The sequence below is a fragment of the Cupressus sempervirens genome, chromosome 3 (genome assembly GCF_028749045.1).
Source record: "Cupressus sempervirens isolate cs-2001-9-10 chromosome 3, ASM2874904v1, whole genome shotgun sequence".
Classification (NCBI taxonomy): domain Eukaryota; kingdom Viridiplantae; phylum Streptophyta; class Pinopsida; order Cupressales; family Cupressaceae; genus Cupressus; species Cupressus sempervirens.
The window spans coordinates 726557677-726568710 of NC_143120.1; positions in this window are offsets into that span (position 1 = coordinate 726557677).

The following is an 11034-nucleotide window of genomic DNA, read 5'->3' on the forward strand; positions in this document are numbered from 1 at the left end:
TTGTATTGTCATCTACTTTTCCAAGATAGAGGTAACAATGCAAATGTGAATGAAAAATTGAAGTCTAGTGTTGTATTAACAACTAACCCAAGCACCACATCTAGACATTACTCCTAAGTAAGATTTCTTGCTAGTTTTTGACATGGTTTGTTTGAAGAGGAGCACAAATTGAGGACATATATAAATAAAATTCAAGGGTTATTACTACCTCATGTCAAGATTATGCAACACCACATTAAGACTACTAAGAGTTGATTGCTTCCTTGAGTCTCTCCATAGAAGATCACATGACTACTCTTGCTTCCCAACTATAGGTTTACAAAAAATCACTCAAACTCATAAGGATAAATTGGGATAAAACCATTAACATTATACTCAAAAAACATATAGACTTTATTGATCACTTTGGTCTAGATCCAAAATAAGTTATTAATTTTGTTGATGCTTAATACTTTTTGACATCAGTGTCAAAAAAGGGGGATGAGCTATTGTTGTTTCTTTGCATTAAATATAGATATATGGAGTTATAAACAAAAATAAATTTGAAAAAGATTTTGCAAAATACATAGTTGACTGAAAAAAAATATGCATATGGGAGTTTATGAGTTTGAGAATTTGTATATAAGTTCAAATTTTTGAAGTATCAATTTTTTTCTACTAATGTCAAAGGGGAAGAATGTTACTCCCATAAATTATCATAAGAACTATATTCCCAATTAGTGATAAAAATATGGACAAGAAGGTGTGATAAAGATAATACTTGCACATAGCAACTGAGTTATGTTATGCCCAAGTACAAAGGAGGACAAGTTCAACCATATAATTATAACTTAGCATCTAGTGATTACTAAGTGATTGTATATTTTTTCAAACACATGTAACTATCGAGTTTGATACAGACTATCCAACAAAACAACTATACCCAGGAAAAGACTCCATTGAATGAGAACAAGAAGAATAGAGTACTCACAGAGTAATATAGAGACTAAATAAGAGTTTGATTTGGCATAAAATCTGATGTGACATAATCTTATCGAGTGATAAAAATAGTTTACATTGAATGAGATAAATATTTGTAAAGATTTTGTTGAAGAATGTGAATTAATTGTTGATGATTTCAAGGAAGAACAAACCAATGGAAATAAAGATGAAAATTAAGGAAAGTTTCGATGATTCTAGAAGGATTAATTTTGATTTGAGATGCATTAGGTCATATATTGTGAAGGTAAAGGAACACTATAAAAGGACCAGTTTGGAACAATTTTTATGCTACTATTAATTATGATTAAAAGGAAAATTGAAGCAATAATACTTTTATGATAGAGGACAGAGTTGAGTTTGCAGAAGGACATTAATCTTAAGTAGTAAAAGAGAGTTTGAAAGATTAGTTATAGGAGGTAATACAACACATTAAGAAGAAGTGAGATCTGATCAAGTAAAGTAAGTTGTTATCATATAGATCAACTACTGCTACTTTCTTATCGATATAGTAGTTTTAAATCCTTGTAAAAGGTAGACCTAATAGTTTAATGTAAATCTCTTAACCAAGTACACACTTAAAGAGCATTGTAAAAATCCTCATGAAGATGGATCTAACTGATCTTATTATATACTCCTAACAAAGTAAGTCACCATAAGTAACAAAACATTATAGTCCTAACAAGGCATCCTCTTACTATAGCAGTGATGGATTTGTGGGTACCATCCCCACCATAGTTTTCTCTCTGACCAAGGGTTTTTGTGTGACCAAAACGATTATTTTATGTGCATTGAATATTGGTATATGTGGTTATGTATGAAGATCTTTACACTAGTTTTGTTATTTTCACTTGAAAAGTAATTTGGTATATGTTTAGTTTTTACCAAGTTGCAGAGGAAGCACAATGAATATTGAATTTTGTTAAAATTGTTAAAATATGAGGATATTGATTCACCCCCCATCTCCCTTCTCAACATCCTATCCATCTAAATATTCCAACATAAAATGTCATAAAAGGAAATATGTTGACATCAATGAAAAAATTATAGTAAAGTCATATAATGAAATATCCTTTATAACAATCCAATCATCATTCAACAGTATTATACATTGTATTATTTTAACATCCAGAAGCCATCTGTGAATAAATTTTCTTTTACATATGTTGATTTTTTAATCGCATAAATTTGCACCTAAGTGGATATTACCATTTAGCATTACCCTAACCTTAGAATAAGTCTCATAAATCTACATCATCTTCTTATACCTACTCAATGTGTCTTATAACCTTCTTCAAAATATTTATCATGAGGCCTACTAGGTGCAAAATGTGTGTGTACTACAAAGATGTTTATGCGACATACACTTGTCTGTAAATTTCTAGGTATATAAGGTTTCATTAAGGAATTATAAATTTCCACTTCAATGTTGAAATTTTTAATTTAAAACACTAGAAGATATCTCCATGCATACTAAGAGCTTCAATAAATTGAATTTGGCTGTCATAGATAAATTCTCTATACTAGACAACTTGTAACTCTTTTGTATCAATTTATAGTGTTGATCAAACTTCATTCTATTGAGTTTGAGCTGTAGTGTTTTGAGAGGAGTTCATTATCTCCACCCATATTATGTCTTTTGGGAAAATCATAATATTCTTTCTAAATCCTTGTTATAATCATTACATATCCATTATTTTTATTTATCTATCACCATCTGTACATGTCTACTATACTATTATGGAGGTGGAAACACCAATTCAAGGACTTGACTTAAGAGAGTCTCAAAATATTTGCAACATTTATTTTCTTTCTATGTGTGTAGGTTTTTAAATGTACAGGTTCATTATATTATCTTTACCAATCATTGAATCTAGTGGGACATTATATATTCTCTTCTTAATTTTCCATCATTTTTATTTTATAGTTAATAGTATTTTTTATTCTATCATCATATCATCTTTTTCTATGTCTATTTATTAAGTTTAAATTAATTTTTCTTGGTGTCTAGATAATCTCTCAAACTATGTTTGTATGGGACATGCACGCACAGTACTTTTATTCATGACTTGTGTTGATATCTAAGGTAGTGATTCTACTAAGTTGAATGTCTATTATTTGTAATTAGCTCATTTGTTTCCAATAATTAAAACATTTATATTGATTAGTTTTCTCAAGTTATTTATGTTTTTATCTATTATGGTACATAAGATATCTTATTTATGTCTTGGACGCGATTTTATTAGATCATACATACAATATTTATCCTATAAGTGACATAATTATATGTGATTGGATCAATACATTCTATATCTTAGTTCCTTTTATCATTGGTACCTAAATTTTTATTATTGATTCACTAAACATGAGAATGGATCATAAAATATCACATTTTAATCCATCTTATAACTAATATCTATAATTTAAATTTTGTGTTCCTGGATTCATGATTCACCACCTTATATCAAATTCATAGCTACAAAATTGACCAAATCACCTTTACAGTTACAAATTTTAAGTCCACCATGTTTAAATTTTGAAATTCACAATCCCATATCACTAACATTTATCTATTCACTATTAGATAACTTAGTAGATAATTAATCTAATTCTTTTTCATTGTATTGAAGGATATTCATTCACTGATTTTAAATTTAATACAAGGAAAATCATATTAGATAACTGAGGGGGGAGGGGGGTGAATCAATTATAACTAGTTATCCTATATGCCTTAAAATAATTTTCATCAAATATGCTTCATTGGATCTTCTTTGAATTTCTCTAGCCATAGATCTCATAACTAACCTCATCCTTATCTTTGAAACTTTTCAAACAATCTTTATTTTCAGCAAATATTCGCCTTATATTAAATCTTTTCAAATTGTTATTCCTTTTTGCTGCTTGGTTAACATTACATGTGCAAAACCAATACTAGGCTCGGTTAGCACTGTAACTATTTAATTAATATAAGTTGATGAAGGGTGCTCCCCTTAATATCACAACACACAATAGAAAAAATGAAACAAAACAAATTGAGAGAAAAAATATGGTCTTCTTATTATCACCACAAATGCAAAATTACAAGACTACAATATGAAAAACCACACGGGCACTTCCTTACAATAGTCTACAAGATATAGTTGTGAGTATCACGTAGAACTGCCCTAGATAACCTATCGGCCATTCTTAGATAGAGACTTTTAACCACCTAGGAAGGTTCTAGATACTAAGCCCTAACCCTTGAGGCCAACCAAGCTCATATTATATCATTTCACTATACTTTATTACATAATATTGACTAAAGACAATTTTCAAATTACATTTTTGGATGGGTCCACTTCTGGAGACCATAACTAGAAAATTGTCAACCTAATGAGCTATTTGATGAAAGTTCTCTCCCCTTAATAAGACAACACACAACAAAAATAGAGAAACAACAAAAATTTAGACAACAAAATATTTGCTTCTTATTATCACTACAAATAGAGAATTATAGAATTACAATATGCAAACTCACATGAGCTCCTTGCTTACAATAGTTTACAAGACAAAGCTATGACTATCACCCAAAACAACCCCAAACAACCTATGAGCCTTCCTTATATGGACACTTTCAACCACCTGAGAAGGTTCTAGACACTAAGCCCTAACCCAGTCAACCAACCTCAACTTATATTATTTCATTACACTTTATTACATAAGATCAACTTGTGAAAATTTAAAAATTACATCTTCAGATGGGTCCACTTTTGGAGACCATAACTAGAAAATCATTGAATCGATGGGCCATTATAACCCCGTTTCGGAATCCTTGGCTAGGTATCTAGAATGGTTGATTACATGGACATCCATCAAATGAGGTTTCATCTCATTTTGGAGCCATTTATGCCTTCATCATTGGACCTAAATTTTGGATAGCAAAAATTCATACCAAAAATTTGTAATGACTGCATAATTATATATGATATGATAATAAAACTCATCTAGTAGGATGATATGTCAATGATGAACCTCCACCTATGAGATTGGAACAATCTGATCACTTAATACCGAGTCACTAAAATTATCAAGCTCCCTCAAACAACAACTCTTTATAGAAATAACCCTTATTACAAACACAAAAATTGAATATAGAAATATTTTTGGGTGACACAAGATTTCCCTTACACTTAGGATGCTTCTACATCAAATCATGTCACACCAATATTATACTATCAAAGTCTAACTCATTAAAGTACCCATTGAATACCATACACTTTTCAACACTTACATCATCATCATACTTTCTTCAAATCCTCTTCATCAATCAAATAATATGACACTCTATTGAATTAGCATAATGTCTTACCAATTAAGGTTTGACATCGATGACAACATAACAATTGATATGAAACATTCATATACATTAATAATGTTATTAGTTGGGGCTAACAATCTCCCCCTTTGGCATTGATGGAAACACATACATTCAATGCATTATATATTATTTAGATATTATGAAACAAAATTCCATATACCAACACATCTTCATCTCTCTAACTTCATTTAGGTTCACAAAAAAATCATAATCTCTGCATCAAGTTCAAATTTCTTGGTCTGCAACATATGCTCCTTTATCTCATCAAGTTATTCTCCTCTTTGACTATCTCACCCCTTTTGGGTGTACTCAATAATTATTTCAGCATCAATTCCATACATACATATTCTCATACATTTTTTTGTCATAGACATCATCGCTTCCTTTCCTCATTCTCTCCCTTTGACTATACATCACTTAATTTTTTTGTCCACTTCACTAATGGCTATCATTCCCTTGACTGATATCCTTCCTCTTTTTACATCCCCCCATTGACATCAATGCTAAAGGTAACTATAAGCTTCAATAAGAAACTTATAAAACCTTGTAGTTATACCTTGTACCTTGCATGTAGTCCTATTTCATTACAAACTATTTCACAACTCTAGGAATTATCATAAAGAGTGAACTCTTGCACCAACTCCAGAAAGATATTATAATTTTCCATGAATTGATGCAACATGCATCCTTGCTAAGTGAATATTGGATAGGGGAGGGATGTCTAAATTTCCTCTAAAATACTTAAAGGCATCCTTAGGCAATGAATTTTTGAATATATCTGCAATTTTCTCCTTGGACTTGACATACCCCAATCTAACTTATTTTTCTATTTTTCTTGAACTTGTTCCCTCAAGTAGTGATACTTTACAAATATGTTCTTTTTTTTGCATGCATCACATGATTCTTTGATATGTTAATATCACTTTTATTGTCACAATTGATAGTGAAAATTTTGGTTACTTCCGCTTGCATACCTTCCAATAGTTTCTTAATCCAAACAATATTTGAATAGTTAATAGTAGCAACAACATACTCAACTTTGGCAGTGGATTGGGAAATACAAATTTTTTTTTTGATGAACCTTGTAATCAATCTTTCTCCCAAAAAGAAAGCTCCACCACTAATACTCTTTTTGTCGTCAACATTTCCTATCAATCAACATTAGTATAAACTCTTATTTCAAAACAACCTTCTTTCTTATACCATAATCCATAGTATTTTGTTCCTTTCAAATATATGAATATTTATTTTACTAAAGTCATATGCTTCTTCTTAGGATTGGTTGAAAATATTAAAACTATACCAACTACATTTGCAATATCAAGTATGTTATATATAACATTGTGCAATTTTCTAAATATTGATTTATATTGTATCTTACTCACTTCAGCAATGTTGTCTTCCCTAGATAATTTACATCCACTAACCATAGGGGTGTCACCTAGCTTTGAATCACCCATACCAAATGACTTCAATATCTCTCTTATATACTTAGACTATCATATATATTCCTCCACTTGTTTCATGAACTTGTAAACCAATGAATAACTTAATATCACCAAACATAGACATTTCAAACTCTTTATTCATTTGATTAGTAAATGACTTGCACAATAAATCATTACCACCAAATATTAAATCATCAAAAAATATTTTTGCAATGAGTACCTTAAGTTCATATTCACTTTTCAAGTAGGGGTTACTGTTGTCACTTTTTCTAACATCAAATATAAATGCAATATTTTATACCATGCTCTCGATGCTTTCTTTAATACATGAAATTATTTTTTCTATTTATATACCAAGTTCTTTTGATGTGTCTCCAAAAATCCTCGAGGTCATTCAATGTAGACCTCTTCCTCTAGAATTTCATTTTGAAAATAAGACTTAACATCCATTTGATAAGCATTAAATTTCTTATAAGTTGTATATGCCAGTAGTTTTTTGACTCCTCCTAATCTAGCAACAGGTGTAAAGGTCTCACCATAGTCAATTCTTTCATCATGGGCATAACCTTTACAAACAAGTCTATCCTTATGCCTCATAACTTCTCCTTTCTCATTCAATTTGTTCATGGATATCCATTTATTTCTAGTTAGATTTTTGTCTTCAGGTCTTGGTACTAGTGTCCATGTATTGTTATTTTTGATCTAATCTATCTCCTCAATTATAACATTGATCTAGTCATCATTATCAAGTGCATCTCTCATAGTTATAGACTCAAATTTAAAAATGAAACATGTATTATCCTTCAACTTACTTCTTGTCATGATTCCAACACTCTTTTCTCCAATTATTTAATCTTGTGAGTGGTTCCTTCTCACATACTTCACTAAGATAGGCTCAATTCTATATTTTACAACACTATTATCATTCAATTGATGCTCACTATTCTTCTCGGGGTGTTCTATGTGTGGCTCAAGTAATGTAGCTAGGTTGTTACTCAATATCTCATTTATTTTTCTTTGTTATATTTTTTTTCTCAATGCACCATTACAATGACTTAGTTAGGTGCATGGTTGTAGTATCAGGTGCATCATCTTGAACATACACAATTGTTTTGTAATATTTAGGTTCTTTCTTTCTTACTTCATCATTCTTATCTTCAAAATAATTAATTCTCAAATACACACTTTCAATTATTGTGTCACTCACTTTATTCAAATATTTATGATCCTTGCTTCTAGTAGAGTAACCTAGGGATATAACTTCATCTCCGTTAGAATCAAACTTTCCATTTCTTGCATCTTTATGAATACAACACCTACTTCCAATTTTTTTGAAATAACTTGCATTTGGTGTATAAACATACCAGAGGTCATACGGTGTCTTGTTTTTTCCTTTCTTCAATTGACTTGGTTGATTATGTAAAAAAATTCTTACAACTTCACTTCAAAAAATTTGTACAACTCCTTTTTAATTAGTAGTACTCTATGACAATCAACAATAGACCTACTCCTCTTTGCAATTCCATTCTATTGTGGTATCCTTTGTATAGATATAGATAAATCTCTTTTAATTCCATGCTCAATGCAATAATCCATAAATTCATAGGTGATAAACTCACCACCTTTACCAAATCTCAAACATTTAAAAAAATTACCAATTTACTTCTCAAATCTGGCCTGATACCACTTAAACATTTGAAATGCATCAGATTTAAATTTTAGAAACATAATTTTTTTCATCCTTGAATATTCATCAGAAAATAGAATAAAGTATCTATCACCATAGAAACTCTCCAATTTCATAGGAACAAACAAGTCAATGTGAACTAATTTAAGAATATCATTAGATGAATGTGACTTTCTAGAAAAACTAGAATTAGTCATCTTATAGAGTTGACATTGTTTACACATTGCATTATCATGGTTGTGCAAGTTTGGTAATTCTCTCACTTTCTTCTTTCTACTCAATTTAACCATATTCTCAAAGTTTACATGAAATAGTCTCTTATGCCACAACCATATATCCTTAATTTTAGAAAATAGGCATGTACTCACATTAGGATCTAGGTAATATAGATTGCCTCTTCTTTATTCTCTAGTTCCAATCAATTGTCCATTAGTATCATAGATGTTTACCTTTCAATTCAAAAACTCCAAGTGGCGGCCTATGTTATTCAGTTGTGCAACACTCAAGAAATTATACTTCATTCCTAAAAACCAATAAGAATCATCACATATGATCTTATCATTAAATATCAATGATCCTCTAGCTTTCACTGGACATGGAACACCATTTCCAAGTTTAATAGTTAGACCATCATATTCTTATGATTTATCAAATTTATCAATATCACTAGTCATGTGATGTGTGTATCCACTATCAATAATACATATATCATTTTTCCTAAGATGAGAAATAAGAGGTTTTAATTTCTCATACCTTTCCTCATGTGAATCTTCTTTCACAAAAACATATACCACTTCCTCACCTTCATTTTCCTCTTCTTATCTTGACTCAGTATGCTTTTCCTCAACAATTTAGCATGACTTCTTTCCTTTTTATTTGTAATCCTTTTTCCTTTGGTACTTTCTCACCTTCTTATCATTAGATTGTCATTAATATTTTTATTAGGTCATCTAGTAGAAATATGACCAACTTCATTGAACTTAAAACATTTCAAGGATAGTTTACCTTTGAATCTTCATTTACCACTTGGTATCCTCCTAGCCATCAATATTCAAGCTCATCCACCTCATTATAATCTGAATATCAATCATTATAATCCTCACTACTCTAATCTTTCTTTGGGCTTCCAATAGTTAGAGATTTCTTTAAAGCATTCACAATTTTAGGTACACTATTATGAAAGTTACTCAACTCAAATGCAATCAATCTACTAACCATACCATCATGAGTAAGAACATTACCAGACATAGCTCTGACTTCTTAAATAATTGATACTCTAATAGCATAAATAGTAAGTAAGGTTCTTAGTACTTTACTTACAACTTCTTCATCACTGATAACTTCTCCAACAACTTTGACAACACTAGCAACTTCTTGATTTAGTTACTGTATTGCACAATCTATTCTCCTTCTTTCATTCTAATTTCATCATATTTTCCTCTTAGGATTTCAGATTTGGCTCCCAACACATTCAGATCTTGACCATGCACAAGTGCAAGCTTATAGCACATTTCCTTTGTAGTGTTACAGTCTTTGATATCATCAATAAGAGAAGAAGCAATCTTAGTCATCAACATGTTGTGATATTTATTTTTTCTCATTTGATCAACAATCATAGGTGGGGTAGGAGGTACATATTGATGATCCAAATAATGTAATGCATTGTCTCCAATACCTAATAGGTACAATCTCATTGTACTTTTCCATAATGTGAAGTTATCCTTGTTCACCTTAGAAACCTCTATCTTATATATCTTTGGATCTTTAGCTCTACTTCCTTCAAACTTTCTCCTTCAAGCACTAAAATATGATACCAATTATTAGATAAATGATACAGGGGGGGTGAATCAGTTATAACTAGTTATCCTACATGCCTTAAAATAATTTATAACAATCTTAAATTCTTTAAAATTTTAGATCTCTACCTCCATAACCAAATCTAATGCTCAACTAAATCTTCGAACAAACTATTAACTTCAAATACCTAATATCAGAGTAAACTTTCATCTTATACTAAGTTGTAGCAATAAACAATAAACTTGAAATAAAAATTCACAAAACTTGACACAAGTATTAATGTGGAAATCCTATTAAGAGAAAAACCATATGGGAACTGACAATAAAAAAATTTCACTCTTATAAAGTGAGCTCTGTTGGGAGCCTACCTTGTTAAATGTTATAAATACATTATTAATGTGACCTTATTAGAGGATTCTCACCAAAGATAATATAGACCTTATCACTCCTAAATATCTATAGAGTGGCCTAATTTAAAGGGCCTACAAAGCATTCAAAAGAATGTCACCATACAATGGATTTAAATAAGAATGTTAGGCCCACTCAGCTATGATATTTTATACTACAATGGTTGGAAAGAAATGGTGAAATGTTTTTTTAGGTTTAGCACTACCCTTCTTGTTCAGATATCTATTTCTCTCTATATCTTTCCTCTGTCTCCCTTCTAGTTGATCCACACACTAATACATCATTTTAAAACTTCTTTTGCTTGATCTTCCCCATGTATTCCTGCTTGGTTATCCTTTGGCTATCACCTTCCTTCTTTA